We start from the raw sequence: 27,247 nt of genomic DNA on the forward strand, positions 1-27,247 counted from the left end.
TAGCCTTATTGGGGATCCCTTGTATGTTGCTTCCTGTTTCTCTTTTGATGCCTGTAAGATTCTCTCTTTGTCTTGAAATTTTGCCATTTTAATTATGATATGTCTTGAAGTGACCCTGTTTGGCTTCCTCTTGATTGGGACTCTCTGTGTTTCCTGGATTTGTGTAACCTTTTCTCTCATCAAATTAGGGAAGTTGTCCATCATTACTTATTCAAATAGGTTTTCTATCCCTTGCTCTTCTTCTTCTCCCTCTGGTATCTCTTTTATATAGATATTATTATGTTTCATATTGTCTTGCATTTCTCTTAATCTCTTTTCATTCTTTCTGAGCCTCTTTTCCTTTTCTTGTTCTTTCTGAATATTTTTTTTCCTACTCTGTCTTCCAATTCACTGATCCGATATTCTGCTTCATTGATCCTGCTTTTGATTCCTTTTACTGTGTTCTTCAATTCAGAAATTGTATTCTTCATGTCCTCTTGGGCCTTGTTGATAATTTCTATTTCCTTTTTCATGTTGATATAGTTTACAGTGAGTTTGTTGTTGTTTCCCTGTAGTTTATGGTAGCTCATTGTAAGCTCATTGTGCTTCCTGATAATCATTGCTTTGAACTCAGTATCTGAAAGTTGAGTTGAATTTATTTCATTTATCATTCTTTCTGAGGCTTCCTCCTTTCTCTTCATTTGGGGATTGTTTCTTTGTCTTCCCATTGTTCGTGAGACTCTTCTTGTTAGCTAATGCTTCTTAAATTGATCTGTTATGGCTCCCTGGGTTTGTGGTGTGAACTTCTGTGTTAGAATACCTGTGAGATTCAGTGGTGCAGTCTCCTTCGTGTATCCTGGTGTTCACAGCTTCCCCCTACTCTTTTTCTGTGACCAGGTGGAGGGGTAAGGCAAAATGGTTTAAGGTAGCCAGAGAGTATTCTATGGCATTTACAGTAGCAGCCAGTAGAAAAGAGATAGGAGATCCTTTGGTTATGTATAGTGTTAACCATAATCTTACACCCAACTAGCTTTTAGAAAGGATGGAAAGAAGACAAGATTTGTTGGGGAGGGAAGGATTGTTAGTTTGATCTAGAAAGCAGGGAGGTTGTGGGAGGTCAGATTATGAGGTAGGGTGGGAGTAAAGGATAGTAAATAGGTGTAGTGTGTGAGAGAATAGAGTTAACCACTACAGTAACAGAGTTCAGGAAATCGTGAAGTTGGCTAAGATCTGGGAGGGGTGGTTTGTAGTGTTTACAGTTGTATGGAAAAGCTATTATTTACAGTAATATTGGGGCAACAATCATATGACAGACTCTATGAGATCTAGATAACACAAATAGTGAGTATAGAACCTTGAGTAGTGTACTAATGGAACATAAATGAAGTGAAGGACAGTAAATTAGCAATACACTATAAATGAGATAACAGGGGAAACCTGTCAAATGATACAATATAACCAGCCAAGCAAAGAAGATGATACAGAAAGAAGAGGAATACCAAAATACTATCAAAATAAAATTTTTAAGAATAATGAAAAAAAGATAATACCAATATACATTCACTTGTAGGTTCAAAAAAAAAGAACGAAAAAAAGAAGAAAAAAAAGAAGTAGAAGACGCAAGGAAGAAGAGGTAAAATTGGAAAGAAAAGAAGAAGGAACAACACTAGAAAGAAGGAAAGAGAAGCAAAAGGAATTGAGAGCTATAAAAATAATAAGAATTAAAAAATAAAAAGTTACTTCAAAATAAAACAAAACAAAATCAAACAATCAAACAAAAAAATCTCTTGTTGGTTTGAAACTGGCCAAACTGTTTTTTCTGGTCTTGCTGGCTGCAGCAGGCTGTGGGGTGATTGGTATCTCTCTCCTCCCTTCCAGTTCATCACTCAGTCAGCCTCGCACTCTCCCCAGAGCCAGCCCAGTGCCTCTCCACAGGGCCCTGAGTGTGGGATCTGGGCCCTCCTAAGCACGCTCTCCCAAGTTCATGGCTGTGGGCTCCCTGGATCCAGCAGAGGGACTGTGCCTTCCCAGGGTTGACAGCTGTGGGCCGTGGGGATCCTGCAGAGTGCACAGGCCTTCCCTGGGTTCACAGTGGTGTGGTCCAGGTCTTCCACAAAACACACTCTCCCCAGGTTGCGGGCAGGGGTGCGCAGCCAGGCTGCCCTTTGTCACACAGGCTCAGGCGCACACTGTTCCCAGGGCTATGCATAGGTGCTCACAGCCCCTATGTGATTGCCACTCAGTCCTCACTCCCCTCTCTGTGCATTCAAGCAACCAGACCTTCCCTGATGTTGCTGAAACCTTGTTTGGCCAGGGAGGGAGCGGTTGACCCAGCTCTCTCGCGAGTGCCCTGAGGCAGACCCAGGAGCACCAGGCCTGGGGCTGCAACCTCCTCAGTCCCCCCAATGGTCCCTTAGGCCCTTATTATCCTGAAGCACTCTCTTTACCATCTGGATTTTCAATGTCTGCTACAATTTTTGATCTCCTATTTTCATATATGCTGTGGTACTGTTGGCTGTTTCTCTGTTCCTCTGTAGATCCACTAGGTTTTTCTCCCCTGTGTAGGGAGAAATGGAATCTACTCCCTCTTACCACTCTGCCCTCTTCCCTCTAGGCCTGGGCCTTTAATTCACCAGTTGCTGTGAGGTTTGTGGGGTGCACCTTCTCCTTTCAAGCCCACTGTGGCCAGAGCCTACCACCAGGCAAGAAGCACCAGTTAGCCTCCTATCACATGGCGCCAGTCAGCCTTTGGGTGAGCAGTGTGAGTCAAGCTCAGGACATGCCTCAAATAAGCCTTGGGTCAAGTGGTGCCTGGAGCTGCCAGAATCAGCTGCAGAGAGAGCATTTCCTGTCGGCCTCCAGGTGACTGGCATGACTTGGCTGCTGGGCTAGCGGCCCAAGTTCCCCTCAGGCAAGCAGCTTGAATCAGCCTCTGGGCCCTCAGGGTGAATCAGCTGTGTCACCTGACTCCCCAGTATCTCTGGTAATGAACTAGCCAGCATCCACAGTCCCAGTAGGTGTATACTGCCTCTGTGTGTCTCCCACTTTGTCTCTATTCCCCTCAGTGACTTCAAGCATCCAGGTCCCTCCTGGTGCTGGCTTCCCTCTCTGCTCTGGTAGGAGAGGGAGCAGGTGATCTAACTCTCCTCCTAGTATCCTGCATCAGGTGCTGGGTGGGGGTAGGGGGGCAGCAGCCTAGGTCCTTGAACAGATCCCAGGGACCTTACCCTCCCAATGCAATTACCTCACCATGTGTTTTTCAATATCTTCTACAATTCTTGGCCTCCAAACTTTATATAAGCTGGGATCCATTGGCTTTTCACTGTGTTCCTTAGAAGACTAGCTAGGTGTTCCAGCTGGGCATAGGGAGAACTGGGCTTCGCCCCCACCTACCTCACTGTCATCTTCACAGGAAGTGTATTCTTTTAGCTTCCTTTTGTCTGGGAAACTCCTAATTTCACTTTCCACTTTAAATGAGAACCTTGTTGGGTAGCATCATCTTGGTTGCAAGCCTTTACTTTTCATTACTTGGAATATTTTTTGCCATTTCCTTCTGGTTTGTTGTGTTTCTTTGAAGAAGTCTGCTGCTAGCCTTATCAGAGCTCCCTTGTATATTATTTCCTGTTTCTTCTGTGCTGCCTTTATGATTCCCTCTTCATCTTTGAATTTTGCCATTTAATTATATGTCTTGGAGTGGGCCTGTTTGGGATCATCTTTATTGGGACCTCTGTTCTTCCTGAACTTGTGTGACATTTTCTCTTATCAAATTAGGGAAGTTTTCTATCATTAGTTTTTCAAACCGATTTTCTATCATTTGCCTTTGTTCTTCCTTTGTATCCCTGATATATGGATATTATTATGTTTCATGTTGTCCTGAAGTTCCCTTAACACCTCTTCATTCTTTTTGCATCTTTTTCCTTGCTCTTCTGGAAATTTTTTTCTATCTTTCTCCAGCTTGTTGATTTGATCATGTGCTTCATTTAGGCTACTTTTGATTTTTTCTACTGTATTCTTCATTTTAAAAATTGTAGTCTTCATTTCCTCCTGGCTCTTATTGACTGTTTCTGTATCTTTTTTCATGCTGTTGTAGTTCACAGTAAGTTCCTTGTAGCTTCCTTCTAGATTTGGTAATTCTCACTGTGCTCGTTGAGCTTCCTTATAACCATTGTTTTGAACTCAATATACTCTGATAGTTTACTTGCCTCTATTTCATTTAGCACTCTTTCTGGAGATTCCTCCTTCTTTTGTTTCTTTGTCTTCCCATTTTAGGGGAGACTCTTCTTGTTTTTCTTGCTTCTTAAATTCATCTGCTTTGACTCTGTGTCTTTGTGCCATCAATTTCTATTATGGGAGACCTGTGTGGTTCATTGGTGCAGTCTCCTTGATCTCCTGAACTTGATGCTCTTAGGATGCCCTTTATACTATTTATTATGGCTCTCTGCATGTAATTGGGTTTTGATTATTGTTGGGTCTTTCTTTGGTGGTTCCTTCTCTGCATCTGGTTGACTGAGGGCCATTCCACCCACCACATCTTGTATGATGTTGTGCATGTGCTACCAGAAGAAAACCACAAAGCCCAGGAAATAAACCCATGCCTGTAAAAATAATTCCCACTCACAATCCCACTATCAACCGCAAATGAACCAGCGTTAATAGGGGTATAAAGATATTAAGACTACTATAGAAAGGAGAGAAATAAATTATAGTATAAATTCTAGTGACTTAATATGCCCAAACTTGCTAGACAAGAAATGAATGTAAAAAAGCTATGCAGGAAAGAAAATATTGCAAATCATGGAGAAGACAACAGTGGATTTTGCCTCGGTAGCATATTGTATTTATCATTGTTTTTTCTTTCTGGATCCGCCTTTGGTGATATGAAATGGTGATGCCATCTGAACTTAGGAAGTCTGTTGGAGACTTCCAGGGATCTAGTATCTGTGGCCGATTCCTTCAGATGTTAATGTAGTCACTCTGCACTCAGTGGTCAAGCTTGAGGGCCACAGGGTGGGGCAGTGTCCCTCCTGGGGTTGTAGCTATTGTTTCTCCTTAAAGCTGCTGCCACTTGGAGGAGAATGGTCTGCCTGAGCAAGATGTCTGCTGCCATATGGGGGTGGTGACTTAGTACCAGGATCCTGGTGGCTACTTTCTCAGTTCTCTCCCCAAAGCCTCTGCCCTCAGGTTTTCCTCAAGCATCTCTAGTCTGCTGTGCACTGACTCTTTGTCAGAGCCCAGGGTAAGTGGCTGCAAATGAAAATTTATGCATTGGCCCTTTAATCAGCTCTTTGCATCTCTAGCTGTCCATCTGTCAATGAGCAGCCCTGTTGCTTTTCACAGCTGGATGTTATCTGTGTACTTTTTGGGCTCTGGTGCTCTAGGTTGGGACCCCAGCTTAGGGTTTATACCCCACACTTCTCAGGGAGATTCAGTTGGCTACTTAAATATCCATCAGGCATTTCAGCTGCTGCCTGTGGTGCCCAGCTAGGCCTCTCATGTCTCCACTGCACTCCTTACCAATCATGTTGTGCTGAAGCTGATGCTTCTGTGATTATAAGACTTCTCTCTTGCTGTTGTTCAATTGTTTGTTCCGGGTGATTTCTCCACAATTTAGTTGTAATTCCAGATTGGTCCTGGGAGGAGGTTAGTGTGGCTTCTACTCACTCCTCCCCCATCTTGGGTCCCCCTGTATTTTAAATACCATTTTCATTACAGATTCCCTGATCACCATATAATTAAAGGGAGAAAATATAGTATACCTGCTTTTTTAGAGGTAATTTGCAAGGGGGAATTAGAATGTGATAAGAAAGAACAATGTTAGAATTCTTATGCTAAGACTTTCTAAAAAATATAATTTTTATGCATTCTGGAAGTTTTATCATTGGCCCCTAAATGTTACTCTGGCATAGAATAAATTACTTCTAATTAGAGAAGAGGTAGGAAGAACATAGGTGAGCAGTTGGGTAGAAGGCAGCAAGATGCTCTTCTCTTTTGCCATTTCACCTACAATTTGGTACCAACATTTGGAGGCACCACTGTTACCACCGATAGCCATGTCTGCTCTTTGTTAACATTTTACAGAATTTGTGAGTTATGAATAGCAGTCACTGTTGTTTTCTTGTACATTGATCAACAAGACACATTGAAATATCCTTGGACAAGTGGACCTTGCTTTTAGATGGTTTCTGGATATCTCACCTTGCTGACTTGGATGTGAAAGACAGGAAATCACGGAATGTTTGAGGGGATGAAAGAGAGAGTCCTAGCATTTTTCTGAATAAATGTCAACTGGTAAGGCTTTGAAATTCACTGTTTACTTGTGATTAACTAGTTATGCACTTGATTTAATTAGTAGTTGCTTCAATTAAAGTAGAATTTGATGGGTAATTTTTTTTAATTTGTAAGGCTTCATTTAGTGGGCAGATTTTATCTATTATAAAATGCATTTGCATATAAGTGGAATTCTTCCATTGCTTTTCTATAGAGAATTCTGGAATTGACACTTTGAATAAAGTTCCATATTATACAAAGCAATTTTTTAAAAAATATATAAACCAAACTGTTCTGATGAACTCATGGAGTTATCATGTGGTCTCTTTATTTTCAGTCACTAGAATTTATGCTGTTCTCAGAAATTATATCTTATTACATGGTTTATTTTTTTAATGCTGGAGGTGTTATATAATTACACTATAATTAAATGTAATTTATCAAATAGAAATAAAGACAAAACCAGTAATCAGAGACTCTTCCTCCATTTATAGATATTCAATGGAGGTGTATCATGTAATTAATTTACCAATGTTTACTCTAGAACAAGTAGAATAAAATTGTCATAATTTTTCATTTCATCATCTGACACCACACTTGGAGTTCATTTGCATAGCTACACAATAGAAGTCATTACCCTCATCAAAGATGTACTGTTATCTAACCAACAAGGAAAAAGTGAAGTTTATGAAAAAGGTAGAGATAAGAAAATGGGTTTATTGTGGAAGAAAGAGTTCAACGTTTCTCTTCTTTCTTTAAGGGGGGCAATTAATGTTAATAGAACTGTTGGATCTCATATGTGGACTATCTCCAAAAAGACGGTCTCTATTTACCTTTACCTGCAAGAAAGTGAGAAAGACATCAGAGACATGACTTAGAAAAGAGATGGCCTGTAGGTCCTCAAAGTTTGTTCTCTCATGCACCCAAGTTAATGAAGGAATGAAAGTTGGAGAAGCTTGGCAGTGGGAGATAGAAGCTTTTTTCAAATTGGTGTGCCTTGTGTTCCTTCCATCCCTTTTCCAAGGTAGAGAAATATATATGTTTGCGTGTGTGTGTGTGTGTGTGTGTGTGTGTGTGTATTGGGATAGCAGATTGTTTTCTTCTGTTCTTAAATCTATTAGGAGGCACTGGTTGAAAACCTCATCAACATCCAGGTGTATATATCTGTGGTTTGGAGAACACAGAAACTGAGACAGGACTTACCTACCATCAACTAACTGAAAAGAATGCACCTCCACTCACACCAGTGACTGTCAGGGCATACACATTCTGCCATACTCTCCACTAAGAAGGTTCCATTCATCTGTACCACACACATATAATATATGAGAGGATTTGCTTCCCTGACAGTCAGTTGGCAGCTATCTCACTAGTTTGAGATCATAACAGGGAAGTATCACTCCCCTACCTCCCTGTCTCCCTTCCTCACTCTCTTCTCCCTTCCTGGAATTTTGGATTAATTGTTCCTCTTAATCCCTTTGCAGTGGCTAAAAGCATGGGCACTGGGGTCAGACACACCCAGAGTTTTGACTCCATCATTTACTGACACATGAGAAGCACAGTTTACTGAACTTGTTGGGATTTTATTTTGTCATCTGTAAAAAGGATAACTGTGCCATGCCTACACTATAGATTTACTGTGAAAAGTCAATGAATGTAAGGTAATTAGCTCAGTGCCTGGCACATAGAGCCAAATAGAGGTCATCTGTCATAAAATATATATTAAAATGGATGTCCATTTAGAGTGTTTTAGTGTGACCAATACTATTCCAAAATACAGAGTCGGGAGTTTCTTCTCTGAACTCAGTTGGGAGTCTTGTGATCTAAAAGCCTGCAGTGTTGCTGGGAGATGTCTGCATTGAGTAGCTGAATGATTCAGATCAGAAATCCCCATTATAAAGTAGTGACCAGATGACAGAAGCAGCTTTGGCATAAAACCAGGGAAACACTTTTATTGATGAAATGACTTGGCAGAAATATCTCTATGTGGCTACCAAGTATCCTCACTTAAATAATTCACATATGACCAGCTGCATCACTTCTTGGGAAGCATGTGAACAGTGTCCCTTAAGAGTTTCTTCCAGAGTCTCTAACTGCAACATTGTCTGGTTGGTCACCATGCTCCAGTATCCCTTTCAGGAATGGCTTTCTAGATTCTGCATCCTAGATCCTTTTAACTCCCTTCTTAACTCCATCCTAGTCAAAGCTCAATGTCTTCTTTTTCCTTTTTCTTTCTTCTTTTGTTTTTTCTTAATAGAATGTAATGAGTCACTGAGGAATACCAGATGTGAGCAAGAAAAAATATATATATCTTCCTGGAGGACAAAGTGAGTGCATTTGGGAAACCATGGATTTTAAAAACAGAGCTTGCATATAGTTCAAGGGAAAAAGGAAATACTTTCACACAATACCTTTCTCTTTGTGGATCAGATAGGTTCAGCTTCATCTGTTGCAGAAAAGAAGGAAGTGAGGGAGGGAGAGAGGAAGGTAGAGAAAAATCCTTTTACTGCTTATTACATCTATATGTACACATAGACACATAAATGCACGTATGTGTTATATATATATACAGACTGGGCTGCTGTCAGCTACTGGGTGCTAAGTGCTATGCTAAGCTTATTTTTCCCCAGTTAATCTTTCCTGTGATCCTAAAAGAATAGGGTCATGATCTCTGCTACATACCAGGAAATTATGGTTCAGAGCAAGTGAAATACCTTGCTGAAGTCTGTAGAGCTAAGGGGGAGAAACTGTCCCATTCCAAAGCCCATGCTCTTGGCACCATACTGCAATACCTCTGATTACCTGAGTTCAGATACTTTTTATTCCTTAAGTACAGATGACTGAAAAATAGTCATTCTGTGGAAAAACTAACAAAATAATTACAAGTACTCATGGCTTGTCCTGAAATGAATTTTCCAAAAGAAAAGAGGAGGATATATTTAAAACCTACTAAGAGCCTGACTGGTATGGCTCGGTTGGAGTGTTATCCCATAGATGGAAAGGTTGCAGGTTTAATTTTCTGTGAGGGCACATGCCCAAGTTGTGGTTTAATCACTGGTCCAGGTGCATAAGAGAAGGCAACTAGTCAATGTTTCTCTCTCACATTGATATTTCTCTCTTTTCCCCTCCTTCCCTTTCTCTCTCTTTGAAAGCAATGAGAAAATGTCTTTGAGTAAGGATAAAAATAAAAAAAAACTAGAAAGATATAAATTTGATTCACTTCATGTTATATGAGGTTACATTGGTATATGTGTTAAGTATTTAAGCATATGTAATATAGTAGTACTAGATACAGGAACCCCAATATTCCCACATTCAGAAATTAAAAATAAATTTATATTCCATCATTAATCTGCTATGTTATATGATATCAGACAGATATTTTACCTAATATAAAATAAAACAGTTGGTCCAATTAAGTCTTTTAAACTGTTAATGCCCAATCAGTTTTAGTTTTTGTTATTTTTTCTAACAAAATACCATGCCTCAAATTTTCAAAACTTCATTCGGGGATATTATATATTACATCACAAAATATGAGTCATTTCTTTGTTTCCTCTTTTTTAAAATTATTGCTCGAGTACAGTTTTCTGTCTTTTCTCCCCACCCCTCCCCACCACCCCAACACTATCCACCTCTCTCTCCTGTTTCCACCCCCCCTTGGTATTGTCCATAGGTCCTTTATAATTGTTCCTGTAAACCCTTCACCCTTTTCCCCCATTATCCTCTCTCTTCTCCCCCCTTGTAACTGCCAGCCTGTTCTCAATTTGAATGTCTTTGGCTATGTTTTTCTTGCTCCTTCGTTTTGTTGATTAGGTTCCTGTTAATGGTGAGATCATATGGTAATTGTCTTTCACTGCCTGGCTTATTTCACTTAGCATAATTCTCTCCAGTTCCTTCCATGCTGTTGCAAAGGGTAGGAAATCCTTTCTTTCTGTCGCATAGAATTACTTTGTGTAAATGTACCATAGTTTTTTGTACCACTCATTTACTGATGGGCACTTAGGTTGCTTCTAACACTTGGATATTGTAAATTTGCTGCTTTGAACATTGGAGTGCATAGGTTTTTTTGGATCGGTATTTCATGGGTCTTAGGATATCATCCTAGCAGTGGAATTGCCGGGTTAAAAGGCAATTACATTTTTTAGTTTTCTGAGGAAATTCCATACTGTTTTCCACACTGGCTGCACCAGTCTGCATTCCCACCAATACTGCAGTAGGGTTCCCTTTTCTCCACAACCTCTTCAACACTTGTTTGTTGATTTCTTTATGATAGCTATTCTGACGTTTGTGAGGTGGTATCTCATTGTGGTTTTAATTTGCATCTCTCTGATGACTAGCAATATTGAACATCTTTTCATATGTCTCTGGACCCTCTGTATGTCCTTCTCAGAGAAGTGTCTGTTCAAGTCCTTTGCCCATTTTTTAATTGGGGTTTTTGTCATCCTAGAGTGGAGTCATCTGGGTTCTTTATATGTTTTGGAGGTCAAACCTTTGTCTGAGGCATCATTGGAAAATATGCTTTCCCATATATTTGGTTCTCTTTTCATTTTAATGTTGTTTTCTTTAGTCATGTAGAAGGTATTTATTTTTATAGTATTCCATTTTTTTATTCTTTCCTTTTTGTTCCTTGCTCTGGGAGACATATCAGTGAAAATATTGCTGCATGGAATACCTGAAATTTTCCTGCCTATGTACACATGAAGGACTTTTAAGGTGTCACAAGTTATATTTGTCTTTTATCCACCTTGAATCTATTTTTGTGTATAGTGTAAATTGGAGGTCAAGTTTCATTTTTTGTTTGCATGTAGCTGTCCATCTCTCTCAACAACATTTGTTGAACAGACTATTTTTACTCCATTTTATGCTGCTGCCCCCTTTGTCAAATATTAATTGACTGTAGAGACTTGGGTTTATTTCTGGGCTTTCTATTCTCTTCCATTGGTCCATGTGTCTGTTCCTATGCCAATACCAGGCTGTTTTGATTACAGTGGCCTTGTAATACAGTTTGATATCAAACTTGATATCAAAAGTATTGTGATGCCTCCTACTTTGCTCTTGCTTCTCAGAATTGTTGCAGGTATTTGGGGTTGTTTATGGTTCTATATACATTTCTGAAGTGTTTGTTCTATATCTTGAAATATCCCATTGGTACTTTAATAGGTATTGTGTTGAATATATAAATTGCTCTGCATAGTGTGGACATTTTGATGATGTTAATTCTTTTGATCCATCAACACGGTATATGCTTCCATTTGTTTGTGTCTTCCTTAATTTTTTTCTTCAATGTTGTGCAGTTTTCTGAGAGGATGGTACAATATTTGCAAATCAATAAACATAATACACCACATAAACAAAAGCAAAGACAAAAATCACATGATCATATAATTAGATGTGGAAAAAGCATTTGATAAATCATTTCTTACTACTGTAAGACATTCAACATTGTTGTGAAAGTTTTGAGCAGAAGTTTCAGATGCCAAGGCATATTTAAGTAACATTTAAAAATCAAAGAGCTGATAAATGTTGCATTGGGTTATGCTCATGGCAGAAAAATTAACATTTCTTATCGGTCATTATCATGTTTTTTTTCCCCAAAAGGAACATGAATTAATGGATTATTATCCTATTTTTCAAAATTACAACTCAGTAAATAGTTATTGGGCTTGAGGATTGTCTTTTCCTGTACTATTCCACTTCCCCCCAAGGGGTTATCAATTGCCTATATTTTTTTGTGCTGATAGAATTCAGGTTTTTTTTTGTAGTTTATATTATACAGTATAAAAATATAATGAAAACATGTGCATATAAATTACCTGATATAATGTTATTTCTAATATGTATTTTTCTTCTACCTGAATTACATAGCATTTAAAAGTGGTCCAATGTGGAAAACTATAGAATAAATTCAGAGTAAAATCTAGATAATCCACCCTTGATGTGTATTTTCTAATATGTTACATTAGACAAATATCTATCATATTCACCCTTATCCTTTGCAATTTAAACTTTCTTAAAATATCATTATCTGTACTGTATTTTGAAAATGTTTCTTTATTTATCTTTATTAAAATTTGCCATTATTCTATTACTGCTTAGCATAAATATGAAACACTATAAAGAGAAAACGCTTAGTATTTTTATTGGCATCAGAATATTCTTATATTATATCTCATGGGATTCTTTAAATTTTATTTACACTTTTTGCTGTTACTATATATCTAACTAATTTTCTATATGTTTAATTTAATTTTGTAATTCTTGTTTCTTATACTTTGCTGACCAGAGCCATGGAGGGACAGATGGTGGAGGCATAATGAGAGCACCAGAACCTTGGCTTAGGGCCACTTCTGTCACATCAAAAAGCCATTGAAGAATCACATTTTTATGAAAGTGTTTCCTAGGATTTTGGGAAAAAAAGTAGAGGTACTACTGTGGAGAAATGTTAATTTCCACAAAGTTGCTTAAAACTGCTATTTTACTTGGGAGTCTCTTCCTTTACATAGATAGGTTAATAAGTTTACATTTAAGAATTGTTTTCAATATTCACGTTTTAGTTTTAGTACTTTCCCCCCAGAAAAAGTAGAAGTGAATGGCTGCAATCCATTTTCAGTTTCCCTCAAGATTTAGAAATAGTGGATGCCACAAACTTAAATCTCAAAATACTATGGGTAAGTTCAGCATTGCTTGAGGAAGGATGGCTGTGAAGCAGGTACATGAAAATAGATGGATGAATAGTTACTTCTTTCTCTTTTTAGATCCCAGGGTCTAGAAGCAGGGTCTTGTGTATTTTCTCTTGGTATCAAGGACAACTTGGGGCCTGGTCCTCTCAAAGGGAGTATTGGAGCAACAAGCAAGAAAAAACCTGGTGAAAGTAATGACAATCTGTGAGTCATCTCTTTAGCTTTTTTTATTGTCCCATTTTTTCACAGAGCATACCTTATACACTATTTTTACAAAACTCAAAAATAACACAATTGATAGGAACAAGCATTGGAAACTCATGTCACTGCTCATGGATTTCTGTCTCCCAAGTCATAGAAAAGGTTAGGATAACTCAGTGCTGATCATCATATCCATGGCTGTCTAGACAAGATAGAAATGTTCTCATAAGCACTTTTGCAGACATGAAAAATACAGGTTTGTGTAAATTGCTGGCTCAAAATTTATGTGATATGATTACAAAATGAGAACTGTTATTTGATTTCTTATATGTTTTTACAGAAACTAAAATGAGGAAGTGAAAGCCATTTTATGGAATCTGTGCCTTGGAGCAAGAGCCTTGCCTGAGTCCTCCCGGTCTAGAATGAGGGGAAAAAATCTATATTTGCCTGATTTTAGCTTTAGTGTTCAGGCTCACTCTTCCTTTTTGTTCATATTTCATTTTTGTTGTTGTTGTTGATGATGTTACTATTCTTTGCTGTGGCCCTTCTGCCTTGAACTCTTTTTAAAGGAGAGCACTTGGAAATTTCTTTTTTTAATGATTGGGAAAATCCTTTGTTTCTATTTTCAGCTGTTCTATAGCTAAATTTTCTTCGTTGTCCTTTTCATTTCCTGTTCCTTTCCTTCTATATGCAAAGTTTTTGACATAGATCCTGTACTAGATTATTTTTGATTATTACTCATCTTGAAAAGACATGAGATCTTACCAGACCAAAAATCTGTGGGAAGCTGTGTGTCTGTGTATGATTCAAGCTGAAGGGAATTTCTCTGTTCCTGGGTCAGGCTTTTTTTTCTTTAAAGTTTCCTAATGGTGATTTCTGAAGGGCGTCTTGTAATCATAATAAGAACTATAAGAGTTAGTCAAATTGTTACATTGGTTTAGAAAGGAGGGATGTCTATGGGAAGCTCACCTGGTCCAGCTGAGTGCCCCCATATAGTTCTAGCTGACAGCATCAACATCTATAGACTTAGATGGCCAAAAACAGTAGTATTGTTGTAGCAACAGTGATACGACATCACTAAGTGATAAGAATTTTTCAGCTCTATTATAATCTCATTGAACACCATGGTATATGTGATCATGGTTTATCTAAATGTTGTTATGTGGCCATGAGTGTAAAATGTTATTTTTATTGTTTGTTTATTTTATCAATGTTTATTTAATAAACATTACTCTGAGAGGATCAATGTAGAGGTCAGGGCAAAAAGTAGACTGGAATGTTGTTGAGAGTAGAATAGCCATAGAGGAACTAGAGAGAGTAAATGTAGTCAATTCTGAGTTATGCTTAGAAAGGAACTGAAAAATGGGTCTGCAGTTGGAGTATGTGGTCAAGAAAGGTTTTGTTTGGTTGGGAAGAGGATGGCAAAGTAGAAAGTAGATGGGAGCTAACCCACTTGCTTGTGCACCCAACTGAGACACCTAGCTGATGTGAAAAAGAAGAGAGTGAACAGCTAACAGAATCCCAGCTGATATGCAGTTTGGAATCCAACAAGTGCACAGGATGATTAAAAGGTACAAGTAAGACAATAAGACCTGGAGCTGTGAGAAAATCAGAGATGATCCAGAAAGAGGTCAGAAGATGAACACCAACAGCTGAGACTTCAGAACTTGCATGGTTCTTTTTTTTCTCTCTTCTTTCTGTTTAATTAGTTTTTTTATTTGTTTGATTTCCATTTTTTTATTCTACCTTTCATATTGCATTTTAACTTTTCTTCTTTCATTTCACTCATATTCCACTAACATACTACTCTTGGTCTTTTATTTTTTATTCTTTATATTCAGATTATATATTTTTTATTGTACTATTATTATTCCAAATTTCACACAGTACTCTTCCCTGTTGTAAATCCATTTTGCCATCATCCTGAGCTTTATTATTGTTGTGATTAACTTTATTTATTTATTTATTTATTTTAAAGATTTTATTTATTTATTTTTAGAGAGGGGAGGGAGGGAGGGAGAAAGAGAGAGAGAGAGAGAAACATCAATGTGCGGCTGCCGGGGGCTGTGGCCTGCAACCCAGGCATGTGCCCTGACGGAATCAAACCTGCGACACTTTGGTTCACAGCCCGCGCTCAATCCACTGAGCTACGCCAGCCAGGGCAACTTTATTTATTTTTAAAAATTATTTTATTGTTCAATTACTGTTGTCTGCATTTATCCCCCACCACTCCCTTTCCCCCACTCCAGCCATCCCCACCTCCCTCTCCTGCTTCCACCCACTCTTGGTTTTGTCCATGTGTCCTTTATAGTTGTTTCTGAAAACCCTCCCCCTCCATAATCCCCCCCTTCCTCCTCTCTGGTTACTGTCAGATTGTTCTTAATTTCAATGTCTCTGGTTTTCCTTGCTTGTTGGTTTTGTTGATTAGGTTTCACTTAAATGTGAGATCATATGGTATTTATCCCTCACTGCCTGGATTATTTCACTTAGCATAATCGTCTCCAGTTCCATCCCTGCTGTCACAAATTGTAGGAGGTCCTCCTTTCTTTCTGATGCATAGTACTCCATTGTATAAATATACAATAGGTTAACTTTATTTTCTCACACACTAAGCCAAGTGTCTATCTGTTACTCTTACTATTTCTGCTCCATATAACCTCACATAAATGCTCTGCTTTCTAAACTCACCCCACATTCCTTTTCCCTTATAAGTAGTGTTTTAATTCTTTTTCGCCTTTTATAAAAAGTGGCTGGTTGGGTGAAATATCACAGTTATTACTGTGCTTCTCCAAAGGATTTCTTATTTTCACTACTTGTTACTACTTTAAATCCCAGAGAATACTCTCCCACTCTCTTACTCTATTTCACCTTTGCCCTACCCCTGATCAGTTGAGCAAAAAAAATGATCTCATTGTTTCCTCTCTACCTTTTTTTCTTCTTCTTTCTTCTTTTTTTCTCTTTTTCTTTTCTCCTTTCTCTCAGCCTTGTCTTTACTCCTAATTGTTATCAGTTATTAGCTTCCTTAATCCTCTAAAAAATCACTTTTCTCTACTGTAGATATCTCATATTTACTTTTATCTTTTCTACGATATTCTTATTCACATTCCACTTCATTAAATTTCATTCCACTGTCAATGTGACTGACCCTACTGTGGGTTTTCTGCAATTTTGCTCCCATTGGTTCAGTACCTTTTCAGTTGCACTTCAAACCTCATAGTATACTCTTCCCTCTTCTTACTCGCTGTTCTCATAGCCCTTTTGTGTTATACTTACATTGTTAATTTTACTCTCCCTTTCTTCACCTCAGCTCTATCTGAACTCTTATTAATTGTCCTCCCTCTTACCACAGAACAATATTTCCCCCTCTTGTAGTCATCTCATATTCCCTTTCCACAATCCTTCTTCACATTTATTAATCTTAGTTCTATCATGGTTGACAGTGCTGATGTGGTGGGGGGGTTTCTTTTAGCAAGCATAGGTTTGGTAGTCTGGTAATATGGCTTTTTAAACCAACACCTGTCCAACAGCATAAAGACAAGGTGGGAGTTGTGAGTACCAGTAAACACTTCGAAGGGGAGGACCCACCAACAAAGGAACCACCAACAGGTAAAGCCAAAGTCCAATGAGAGAGCCCACACAAATGGAAGAGAGGGCAAGCCTAGAGCATCCAGACAAAGAGATCAAAGAGACCACACCACCAAGTCCCACAGAACTTCTACCACAGAAGTTCACCCTAAAAAGACACCTGGCAAAGCAGCACATCTAGAATTGCGGAAACAAACAAAAAGAGTCACCTAAAATGGGAAGACAAAGAAAGACCCTGCAATCAAAAGCAATGGAAGATTCTCAGATAAAAGGGCTAAATGAAATGGAGGTGAGAAAACCATCAGACATAGAATTCAAAAGAATCTTTATAAGGATGCTCAAGGAACTCACCGACCACTATAGGAAATTGAGTGACAATGACAATAGTATGAAAAAGGAAATAAAAACTAAAAACAAGAACCAGGAAGAAATGAAGGATGCAATTTCTGGAAAAAAAAAAAAAAAAAAAAAAAAAAACCACCCTAGAGGACATTACAAACAAGCAGGATGAAGCAGAGGACCGACTTAGTGAACTGGAAGATAAAGTATAAAGAAACACACAGGTAGAGCAGCTGCGTGAAAAAAAGACTAAAAAATATGAATACAGCTTAAGGAAACTGTAAAACAACATGAAACACAACCGCATTAGAATAATAGGAATACCAGAAGAAGAAGAAAAGGAGCAAGGGATAGAAACTGTGTTTGAAAAAGTATGAAAAAATATTTTCTGAACCTGGAGGAGAAAAGCCATGCGAATTTGAAGCACAGAGGGTCCCAATCAAGATGAACCCAAAGAGGTTGATTGCAAGATACATCATAATGAAAATGACAAGTTTTAAAGACAAAAAGAGAATCTTAAAGGCAGCAAGGGAGAAATAGGAAGTAACACACAAGGGAGCTCGGAAAAGAACAGCAGATGATTTCTCAATAGAAACACTACAAGCCTAAAGGAATGGCAAGAAATATTTCAGTAATTAAAACCAAAGTCCTGTAACCAAGACTACTTTAACTTAAAGTGGAAGGCAAAATAAGGAGGTTCCCATACAAAAGTAGGCTAAAAGAATAAACCTCCACCAAACCAGCCAACAAATGCTAAAGGGACTTCTTCAAGGGGAAGAAGGAAAAGAACAAAGAAGAGGAACACAGGTACAAAGGGGGAAAATGAATAAGCACTTACCAATAATAACCTTAAATATTAATTGATTAAATGCTTTAATCAAAAGACATAAGGTAGCTGAATGGATAAGAAAACATGACCTGAACATATGCTGCCTACAGGAAACCCACCTCAAAACAAAACAAAACAAAAATAAAAGACCTATATAGTGTGAAAGTGAAAGGTTGGGAAAAAATATATTCCAAGCAAATGGGCAGGGAAAAAAAAAAACCCAGGAGAGCAATACTTATATCAGGCAGAGTAGACCTCAAAACAAAGGCCATAAAAAGACACACAGAAGTAGGCTTCATAATATTCAAGAGAAAACATACATTATAAGCTTATATACACACAACATAGGAGTACAAAAACATATAAGGAAAATGTTGGAAGACTTCAAGAAAGATATAGATGGCAACACTTTTATAGTAGGGAATGTTAATGCCATACTGATAAAAATGGATAGATATTTCAAACAAAATATCAACAAGGATATAGTGGCAGTGAACAATGCCCTAAATCAAATAGACTTAACTGACATACATATACATAACCTGTCAAATCAAAGCAAAATACATATTCTTTTCAAATACACATGGAACATCTTCAAAGATAGACCACATACATGAGAGGCCCCAAAACAAGCCTCAACAAGTTCAAGAATATTGAAATCATAGCAAGTATTTTCTCAGACCATAAGGGCCTGAATCTAGAAACCAACCTCAAGAAAAAAAATAAAAAACACTCCAATTAATGAAGATTAAATATCATGCTACTAAACAATAACTGGGTTAATAATGAGATCAAGGAAGAAATAAAAAAGACTCTGGAAAGGGAAGACAATGAAAACACAAAATTCCAAAACTTATGGGACATAGCAAAGGCAGTGCTGAGAGAGAAGTTCATAGTGATATAGGCCTACCTAAAAAAGATAGAAACATTTCAAATACACAACCTAACCCTACACCTACAAGAACTCAAGGAACAACAACAAAGACAGTCCAGAGCAAGTAGAAGGAAGGAAATAACCAAGATCAGAACAGAATTAAACAACAGAGAGATTAAAAGCACAAATGTAAGGATCAATAAATCCAGGACCTGGTTCTTTGAAACCATAAACCAGATTGACAAGCCTTTAAGCAGTCTCATTAAGAAAAAAGAGAAGACCCAAATAAACACAAGCAGAAATGAAAGAGGAGAGATTACAACTGATACCACAGAAATACAAAGTATTGTAAGAATATACTATGAAGAACTATATGCCAAGAAATTTGAAAACTTAGGTGAAATGGACAAATTTCTAGAAAAATATCTTCCAAAAACTCAATAAAAAGAAGCAGAAAGCCTGAACAGATCAATAACAGCAAATGAAATTGAAGCAGTAATCCAAAAACTCCAGACACACAAAAGCCCTGGACTGGATGGTTTTACAGGAGAATTTTACAAAGCATTTAAGGAAAAGCCAACCCCTATCCTTCACAGACTATTCCAACAAATCCAAGGTGACAGAAGACTCCAATTTTTTTTTTTTTTATGAAGCCAGCATCATCCTAATCTCAAAACCAGATAAAAACACAACAAAGAAAATTTAGGTCCAATATTGCTGAAGAACATAGTTTCTAAAATTCTCAGCAAAGTATTGGCAAACTGCATTCATGAATACATTAAAAGATCACACACTATGATCAAGTGGAATTCATCCCAGGGATGCAAGGATGGTACAATATTTGCAAATCAATAAACATAATACATCACATAAATAAAAGGAAAGGCAAATATCTCATGATCTTATCAATAAATGTGGAAAAGGCATTTGATAAGGTACAGCACACTTCGTGATTAAAACACTCAGCAAAGTGGGAATAGAGGGAGCATTTCTCAGCCTAATAAAAGCCATATATGAGAGACCTATAACCAATATCACACTCAATGGGCAAAAACTAAAAACTTTCCTACTAAGATCAGGAACAAGACAAGGATGTCCATTTTTACCACTCCTAGTCAATATAATATTGGAAGTCCTAGCCACAGAAATCAGAAAAGAAAAAGAAATAAAAGGCATCCAAACTGGAAACAAGGAAACAAAACTGTCATTATTTGCAGATGACATGACAGTGTCCATAGAATATCCTATAGACGCCACCAAAAAACTACTTGACCTAATAAATGAATTTGGCAAAACTGTGAGATACAAAGTCAATATTCAGAAATCGAAGGCATTTTTGTATATCAAAAATGAAATATCAGAAACAGAAATAAAAAAAATCCCATTTGACATAGGAATAAGAAAAATAAAATACTTAGGAATAAATCTAACCAAGGAGGTAAAAGAGCTATAGTCAGAAAACTACACAGCACTAAAGAAAGAAATTAAGGAAGACACAAATAAATGGAAGCATATACTATGTTCATGGATTGAAAGAATTAACATGACCCAAATATTCATACTACACAAAGTAATTTATAGACTCAATGAAATACTGACTAAAGTACCAATGACATATTTTACAGATATAGAACAAACATTTCAAAAATGTATATGGAACCATAAACAACCCCAGATAGCTGCAACAATTTTGAGAAACAAGAGCAAAGTAGGAGGCATCACAATACCTGATATCAAACTGTATTACAAGGCCACTGTAATCAAAACAGCCTGGTATTGGCATAGGAACAGACACATGGACCAATGGAAGAGAATAGAAAGCCCAGAAATAAGCCCAAGTCTCCACAGTCAATTAATATTTGACAAAGGGGGCAGCAGCATAAAATGGAGTAAAAATAGCCTCTTCAACAAATGTTATTGGGAGAAATGGACAGCTACATGCAAACAAAAATGAAACTTGACCTCCAGTTTACACTATACACAAAAATAGATTCAAGGTGGATAAAAGACAAATATAACTTGTGACACCTTAAAAGTCCTTCATGTGTACATAGGCAGGAAAATTTCAGGTATTCCATGCAGCAATATTTTCACTGGTATGTCTCCCAGAGCAAGGAACAAAAAGGAAAGAATAAAAAAATGGAATACTATAAAAATAAATACCTTCTGCATGACTAAAGAAAACAACATTAAAATGAAAAGAGAACCAAATATATGGGAAAGCATATTTGCCAATGATACCTCAGACAAAGGTTTGATCTCCAAAATATATAAAGAAATCACATGACTCCACTCTAGGAAGACAAAAAAACTAATTAAAAAATGGGCAAAGGACTTGAACAGATACTTCTCTGAGGAGGACATACAAACGGTCCAGAGACATGACAAGATGCTCAGCAGTATTACCTATCAGAGACATGAAAATTAAAAGCACAATGAGATACCACTTCACACCAGTGAGAATGGCCATCATAAACAAAGAATACATTAAATGTAGCAACATTGTAGCAACAATGGAGAATACATTGCGTAACAACAAGAAACAATAAGTGTAGGAGAGGATGTGGAGAAAAGGGAACCCTAGTGCATTGTTGGTGGGAATGCAGACTGGTGGAGCCAGTATGGAAAACAGTATGGAATTTCTTCAGAAAACTAAAAATGGAACTGCCTTTTGACCCAGCAATTCCACTGCTAGGATGATATCCTAAGACCCATGAAACACCAATCCAAAAGAACCTATGCACCCCAATGTTCATAGCAGCAAATTTACAATATCCAAGTGCCAGAAGCAACCTAAGTGCTCATCAATAACTGAATGTATCAAAAACAATAGCACATTTACACAATGGAATACTATGCAGCAGAAAGAAAGGAGCTCCTACCCTTTGAGACAGCATGGAGGGAACTGGAGAGCATTATACTAACTGAAGTAACACAGGTAGTGAAAGACAAATACCATATAATCTCACCTTTAGGTGGAACCTAAAGAACATGACAAACAAGCAAGCAAAATAAAACCAGAGACATTGAAATTAAGAACAAATGGACAGTAACTAGATGGGAGATGGGCAAGGATATTGCAGGGGGAAGGGTGAAGCATTTTTAGGGACAACTATAAAGGACACATGGGCAAAACCAAGGGGGCAGTGGACTCAGTGGAGGTAGGTAGGGATGGCTGGCATGGGTTGGAGTGGTGGGGGGAAAAGGCAGAAAACTGTACTTGCATAACAATAAAATAAAAAGAAAGAAATATGACATGAATAAAAGAATAGATCAACTGTCTGGAACAAAACTAAGCAACAAAAAGATAGATAACCTATGAGCTGCAGGGTTTAAACACTGGTAATAAGGATGCTCACAGAAGAGCTCAGCTGCAAAATGAAGGAAGAGATGAAAGCTATACAAAATGTAATAAAGGAAAATACACAGGGAACTGACAGTGAAGGGAAGGAAACCAGGGCTAAAATCAATGATTTGGAACAAAAGGAAGAAATAAATATCCAACTGTAACAGAATGAAGAAATGAGAATTCAAAAAATTGGGGAGAGACTTTGGAACCTCTGGGATAGGTGTAATGGCTCCAACATCTGAATCACAGGGGTGCGAGAAGGAGAAGAGAAAGACCAAGAAGTTGAAAACTTATTTGAACAAATAATGAAGGAGAAATTCCCCAATCTGGTGAAGGAGACAGACTTTCAGAAAGTCCAGGAAGCCCAGAGAGCCCCAAAGAAACAGGACCCAAGGAGAAACACACCAAGGCACATCATCATTAAGTTACCCAAAATTAAAAATAAGGGGAGAATCTTAATAGCAAGAAGAGTAAAGGAAAGAGTTACTTACAAAGGAGATCCCATAAGACTATCAGCTGATTTCTCAAAAGAAACCTTACAGGCAAGAAGGGACTGGAAAGGAGTGTTTGAAGTCATGAAAGGCAAGAAACTACATCCAAGATGATTCTATCCAGCAAAGCTATAATTTAGAATGGAGAGGCAGATATAGTGCTTCTCAGAGAAAGTAAAGTTAAAGGAATTCATCATAACCAAGCCATTATTATATGAAATTATAAAGGGACTTGTCTAAGAGAAAAGAAGATAAAAATATGAACAGTAAAATGACAAGAAACTCACAACTATCAACAACTGAACCTAAGAAACAAAAACAAAAACTAAGCAAACAACTAGAACAGGAATAGGATCATAGAAATGGAGATCACATTGTGGGTTATCAGTGGGGAGGGGGAGGAGAGAGAATGGAGGGAGAGGTATAGGGAATAAGAAACATAACTGGTAGGGCAAAATAGACAAGGAGAGGTTAAGAATAGTATAGGAAATAGAGAAGCCCAAAAGCTTTTATATACATATCCCATGGATATGAACTAAGGGGTAAGATGCTGGAGGGTGGGAGAACATTCAGGGAAGAGGGGACATAAAGGGGAGGAAAAAATTAGGATACCTGTAAATAGCATAATTAATAAAATATACATTAAAATAAAAAAGTTAATTAGCATAGGTCCTGAACAGACACTTCTCCACAGAGGACATACAGATGATCCAGAGAGATATGAAAGGGTGCTCAGCATCATTAGCCATCTGGAAGATGCAAATTAAAACCACAATGAGCCCTGATTGGTGTTGCTCAGTGGATTGAGGATCAGACTGTGAAACACAGGGTTGCCAGTTCTACTGTCAGTCAAGACACGTGCCTGGGTTGCTGGACAGGCCCCCAGTAGAGGGCATGTGAGATGAAACCACACATGCTCCCTCTCTTTCTTCTTCCCTTGCCCTCTCTCTAAAAATAAATAAATCAAATCTTTAAAAAATAAAATAAAAAATAAAACCACAACGATATACCACCTCACACCTCTCAGAATGGCCATCATAAACAAATCAACAAACAGCAAGTGCTGGAGAGGTTGTAGAGACAAGGGTACCCTAGTGCACTGTTGATGGGAATGCATATTGGTGCAGCCACTGTGAAAAAAAGTATGGAATTTCCTCAAAAAACTAAAAATGTAACTGCCTTTTGACCCAGCAATTTCACTGCTGGGATTATACCCTAGGAACCCTGAAACACCAATTCAAAAGAGTATATGCACCCCAATGTTCATAAGTAGCACAATTTACAACAGCTAAGAACTGGAAACACCTTAAGTGTCCATCTGTAAATGAGTGCATCAAAGAGTGGTACATTTACATAATGGAATACTACACATCAGAAAGAAAGAAGGAGCTCCTACCTTTCGCAACAGCATTGATGGATCTGGAGAGTATTATGCTAAGTGAAACAAGCCAAGAGGTAAAAGAGAAATACCGTATGATCTCACCTATAAGAGGAACCTAATCAACAAAACAAACAAGGAAGCTAAATCGAACCAGAGACACTGAAATAAAGAACAAATGGACAGTAACCTCAGAAGAGAGGTGAGAGTATAATGGGAAAAAGGGGAAGGGTCATCAAGCCACATGTATAAAAGACATGTTGACAAAACCAAAGGCGTGTAGGTTTGAGAGTGGGAGGTGGAGATGGGAGGGAAGAGTGGGAGTTGTGGGGGAAAATGGAGGCAACTGTACTTGAACAACAATAAAAAATAGAGATAAATTAAAAAATAACTTGGTAAGGTAAAAAAATTGTTTTCATTTATTTCATTAAGACTAAAGAACTCACCTCTTTTCAACTCAAGGGGAGTGATTAACAACAAAAACTTGCAAAGACTTCAATCTCAAACCAGCTGTACCATTTACTAGCTATACTCCCTTTAAACAATACTTAACCAGTTACCTCAGTACAACAGTTGAAAGTGTTAATTGAGATAACATAGAACTGACACTTAGCATAGGGTATATGATACTTAGCAAGGAAACACTGCTGAACATATATATCTGAAATATAAAAGTAGTTTTCAGTTTATATAATTCTCTGTTAGTGTATATATAAAATATTGTTAAGATATAAATATATTCCAATATGTATTATATATTTGAAAATATAGAGTATACAATATGTAATATAATTATAATAATCTAATGACAGATATATAGATATACTAAACAAAGGGACTTGATAGTCATCATATTTCTGCTCCCATTCTGTCAAAAATTAATTCTAGTTAATGGCATCACCCTGTTATGGCTTGGAGGGTAGAAGAAATTTGCTTCACTTTGAAGTTTTAAGTTATTTGTCATTAGATACTTGGGTCAACTTTAAGATTCTGACATTAAATAAAAAGACCTGAAATACAACCATATGTGCTCTGATTATTGAAAAAGAGATGTGTGAGTAATTGCCTGTTCATCCTTTCATTTTATGTATTCAAGATATGCTATGTTATTATCTCAACTTGCTAGAGCTCTGACTGTTGTGATCTGTGATGATGTCTGTGGTAGAAATGAAAACACTTTGTGTTTGATGTTACTGACTTTTAGAAATTTTAGTTTTCATATGGAAAGCATGAATATTTTTACATAATTTATCAATTGCTACAAATAAAATATTACATGAATTTACAAATTGGAAACCACATTTTTCTTTGTCTCTTTGACATTTGGCAACATTTTGATATTTTTATAGAATTTTTTTGAAGTTCAAATTTTGGTTATTTACTACTTTTTTATTTTCTGTATTGCTAGATCTTCTTATGTGCTCTGATTAACTTCTTTTTGGGAGAAAATTTTGTAATAATCATTTAGCTACAAACACTATAAAACACTAATAATGACCATACTGGGTATCCTGTCTGGATCTATTTTCTAAACTGTCTCTCTCTTTATTTCTATATACCAGCTCTTTCTCTCTCTTCTCAGATATTTTACTAGACAGTCTACCTGAGTATGCTGGGGCATATCTAAAACTCACTATGTTACCAACCAAGCTTATTTATAGCTTTGTCTATGTAGAAAAACTCCCTACAACATGCACATTATATTCAACAATCCTTAAATCTGCTACTTTTGTCAATTAATAGCAATAGCAAAAAACTAGTGTCCCAACTTGTGAATTCAGTCTTCTCAGGGGCTGGGTGAGAGGATGATAGGATTAAGCAAAGAAAAAAAGAAAGACTCATGGGCACAGACAACTGTATGGTGATGGCTAGAGAGAAAGGAAGTAGAAGAAGGAAGGAGAGGTTAAAGGTAAGAATAAATGCTGATGGAAGGAGACTTGACTTGGAGTGGTAAACACACAATACAGTATTCTGATGATGTATTATACAAATGTGTACCTGAAACACATACTTTTATTTAACCAATGTCACCCAATAAGTTCAATAAAAATAAAATAATATTTCAAAACTATCATAACTTGCTTTTTTAAAAATTTAATTTATCCCCAAATCATATTGACTTTGTATTGAAAGTATTTCTTGAATGTCCTTTTCCAAGAAGACATTCTATTTCTATTTCTTTCCAAACTTCGAATTTTGGTTCTTTTATGTCTCTATTGTTTTTTCATTCTTCATTGCATTTCTTCTTATCTATTTGTTTATTCTGAAAGTCATTACAGAGAGCCAGTTGTGAGCCACTCCCTATGTGGACCTATGTCAGACATTTCTCAAGGTCCCCCTCACACGAGATGGTTAGGCTGATGGGATGGGGACAAAGAGCAGAAGCCGGACTAAGCTCACAACTCCTCTCCCTCTAATGCTACTTCCCATCTTTCATCCCCCAAAATGACTTTACATTACTCTTTTCCAGTACAGCAGAGGTCCTGAAACACAAACTCTACTAAAGACTCCAATTCCAATTTGCTAAGTTGTGAAATCCAGATTCCTTTAAGGCACAGACCTTTGCCTTTTTTGCCAGCATGGCTTATTTCCTACTCTTTTCTGTATTACAAAGGACAAAGCATTTGTGTTCTCTAATAAACTATGAGTAGAACAACACAGAAAAAAATAAAAATTGTATGTTAGTGATTGCTGTCTTTGTACATGTCCGAAATGCCCACCTTCTCTTCTTGTCTGCCTAACATATCATTCAACACTCAAGTAAAACCTTCTTAATGAGAGAATTAGATTCCCTTCCAAACTCCCACATTGCCTTAGCTTCTAGAAAAATACTTCTATTATAGTAGTTGTCACATTAAAATTCAATCATTTTTTACATGTTGTTTGCTCAACTAGATTGAGCTTATTGAAGTCAAAGGTTGAGATATTCATTTCTGCTATTTCTGGCACCTAGTTCAGTGCCTGGTATATTAGATATTTAATACAAGTTTGATGGGTGGATAGATGAATGATGGGGAGATGAATGACAAAAATGTGCTCCCTTTTAAACATAATAGCTTTGACTATACCATTAGTCTTGGTCTCATTTCAGTGTCAACAGTTTAAAGAAATTTTAATGATGTAATTTTCTGACCCTGGAAAGAAATTCCTATGTATTTACAACTCCAATACAAAGAACTAAAAATACCTCTCAACTTGTGCATTAGATTCTTTTATATTTTGAAGCATGTAGGGGGAGAGCCTAATGGAAGTTCAAAATGTGTTGGAAGGAT

The sequence above is a fragment of the Phyllostomus discolor genome, chromosome 7 (genome assembly GCF_004126475.2).
Source record: "Phyllostomus discolor isolate MPI-MPIP mPhyDis1 chromosome 7, mPhyDis1.pri.v3, whole genome shotgun sequence".
In the NCBI taxonomy this organism is placed as follows: domain Eukaryota; kingdom Metazoa; phylum Chordata; class Mammalia; order Chiroptera; family Phyllostomidae; genus Phyllostomus; species Phyllostomus discolor.